A 3,423-nucleotide genomic window follows, 5' to 3' on the forward strand; every position below is an offset into this window, starting at 1 on the left:
TATAATTGGCAATTTGTACTTAATTCTTTTTCACCTTTCTCACCCATCCCCCTCCAATCTGGCAATTCTCTTTTTTTTCCCTCTGTTTCTATTAAGTTTTCTTTTGTTCATTTGTTTATTTTTAATTTTTAATTAAAGTTGAGATTCAGTATTATATTGTTTTTGAGTATACAGCATAGTAGATATTTACACAACTATAAGTTTAGTATGTACACAAAACCATACATAGTTATTTAAATATTATTGACTATGTTCCCCATGCTATATTTTACATACCCATAACTGCCAATTTATACTTCTTATTTCCTTCACCTTTTTCTTCTATTCTCAAACCCAGTCCCACCTTGCAGCTATCAGTTTATTCTCTATGAGTTTTTTCTGTTTTGTGTGATTATTTGTTTTTTAGATTCCAAATATTAGTGAAATCATATGGTATTTATCTTTGTCTGACTTATTTCATGTAGCATAATATTTTCTAGGTCCATCCATGTTGTTGCAGATGACAAGATTTAATACTTTTTTTGGCTAAGTCATATTCTATTGTATATATGTACCACAACTTTTTTTATCTGCTTATCTATTGATGGGACATTAGATTGCCTCCATATCTTGGGATAAATAATGCTGCAATGAATATAGGGATGCAAATATCTTTTCAAATGAGTGCTTTGGATTTCTTTGGATAAATATTCAGAAGTGGAATTCCTGGGTCACATGGTAGTTGTATTCTTAATTTTTTGAATAATCTCCATCCTGTTTACCATCGTGGCAGAAACAACTTGCATTCCCGTCAACAGTGAATGAGGGTTCCCTTTTCTCAACATCCTCATCAACACTTGTTAGTTGATATTTTGATGCTAACCATTCTGATAGCTATGAGGTTATATATCATTGTGGTTTTAATTTACATGTCTCTGATGATTAATAACATTGAGTATTTTTTCGTTGGCCATTGGTATGTTCCTTTTGCAGAAGTGTTTATTCAGATGTGCCAATTTTTAAAATAAGCTGTTTTCTACTAAGTTATGTAAGTTTTTTATACATTTTGGATATTAGCCCCTATGGATATATCATTGGCAAAGATCTTTTTACATTCAGTGTGTTGTCTTTTGTTTTGACAATGGCTTTCCTTTGCTGTGCAATAACTTTTTAGTTTGATTAGTCTCATTTTATATTTTGTTTCCCTTGCCTGAAAAGACCCAAAAAATATTACTAAGAGCTCTGTCAAAGAGTTTATTGTCTATGTTTTCTTCTAGGAAATTTATGGTTTCAGTACTTAGATTTAAGTAATTAATTTTTAACTTTTTTCTTGTATATGGTGTAAGAAGCTTGTCTAATTCATTTTTTTCAGTATCAGCCCAATGTTCCCAACACCATTTATTTGTTTATTTTTTTATTATTAACACTTTAAGTGCTTTCTCACATTTTATTCATCTGTATGTCCCTCTGTTCCTCCACCAATACATCTTTTTTTCTTGATAGTATTGATTTTAATATTCTTTTTTTTTTATTGTTGTTCCATTACAGTTGTCCCAATTTTTGCTCTGTTGCTCTCCCTGGCCCCACCCACCCCACTGCTCCAACAGTCAATCCCCACTCTCTTGTCCATGTCCTTGGGTCACTTATACTTGTTCTATAACTCAGGCCTTCCCCTTCATTCCTGCCTCATTCTCCACTCCCCTCCCCTCTGGACACTGTCAGTCTCTTTCTTGCTTCCATGCCTCTGGTTCTATTTTGCTTGTTTGTTCGTTTTTTTCATTAGTTTCCCCGTATAGGTGAGAACATATGGCATTTGTCGTTTGCTACCTGGCTTATTTCTCTTAGCAAAATACTTTACAGTTCCATCCCTGCTGTAAACAAGGGTAGGAGTTTCTTCATTCTTTCTGCTGCATTGCATTCCATTGTGTAAATATAGCACAATTTTTTTATCCACTCAGTTACTGATGGGCACTTAGGCTGCTTCCAGCACTTGATTATTGTAAATGCTGCTGTGAATACTGGGGTGCATAGGTTCTTTTGAAATGGTGTTTCAGGATTCTTAGGGTATAATCCCAGCAGTGGAAATCCTGGATCAAAAGGCAGTTCCATTTTCACTTTTTGAAGAAATTCCATACTGTTTTCCACAGTGGTTGTACCATTCTGCATTCCCAACAGTGCACTATGGTTCCCTTTTCTCCACATCCACACAGGCACATGTTTGTTGATTTTTTTCTTTTTTAATTTTATTTTTAAACCATGTTTATTCTATTACAGTTGTCTCAGTTTTTCCCCCTTTGCCCTCTTCCACCCATCCCACCCCGCCCCCTGCTCTCATAGTCAATTCCCACTCTGTTGTCCATGTCCATGGGTCATTCATACATGTTTTTTGTTTAGTCTGTTCTCCTACTTTCCAACATTGTCCTCCCTCCCCATCCCCTCTGGTCACTTTCAGTCTGCTGCATGTTTCCTTTCCTGTTGTTTTTGTTAGCTTATTCAGTTGAATAGATTCCACCTATAGGTGGAATCAGATGGTGTTTGTCTTTCACTGACTGGCTTATTTCACTTAGCATAATATTCTCCAGCTCCATCCATGATGTCGCAAAAGGTAGTAGTTCATTATTTTTTTTTAAATATTTTTACTGTTCTAATACATTTGTCTCCATTTACCCACTACCACTCTCCCCTGGCGCACCCACCCAACCTCCCACCCTCAACTGTTCCCCACCTAGGCTTTATCCATGTGTCCTTCACACCTGTTCCTTGATCTGAAACTTCACCTTCCCCTCCCCGCTACCCTCTCCCTCCTTTCCTCCCTCCAGTCCCTGTCAGTTTCTTCCTTCTTTCATTGTTGCTAGTCATAATTCTGTTGCCTGATTACTTTGCTGGTTAGGTTCCACTTATAGATGAGATCATATGGTATTTGTCTTTCACCACCTGGCTTTTTTCAATTAGCGTAATGCTCTCCAGTTCCATCCATGCCATTGTGAAGGGTAGAAGCTCTTTCTTTCTTTCTGCTGCATAGTATTCCATTGTGTACATGTACCATAGCTTTTTGATCCACTCATTTACTGATGGGCATTTTGGTTGCTTCTAGCACTTGGCTATTGTAAATTGTGTTGCTATGATCATTGGGGTGCATAGGTTCTTTTGAATTGGAGTTTTGGGATTCTTAGGATATAATCCCAGCAGTGGAATGGCTGGGTCAAAAGGCAGTTCCATTTTGAGCTTTCTGGGGAAATTCCACACTGTTTTCCACAGTGGCTTCACCAGCCTGTATGCCTGTTTAGGAAATGCCCAGCCTGGTTTCAGAAACTGTAACTCTGCTGACATGCTGGAGGGCCCCAAGGCTGGAGAAAATCAGGAGGCCTTGGACAAACAGGCTCCAGAGAAGACTTGACCTGTTCCCCCAGGGCAAGGGCATAGCCCCTGCCTCTCTGCTTTGCC

The sequence above is a fragment of the Pteronotus mesoamericanus genome, unplaced genomic scaffold (genome assembly GCF_021234165.1).
Source record: "Pteronotus mesoamericanus isolate MK-2021 breed Mesoamerican mustached bat unplaced genomic scaffold, CSHL_Meso_final contig_35, whole genome shotgun sequence".
Classification (NCBI taxonomy): Eukaryota; Metazoa; Chordata; class Mammalia; order Chiroptera; family Mormoopidae; genus Pteronotus; species Pteronotus mesoamericanus.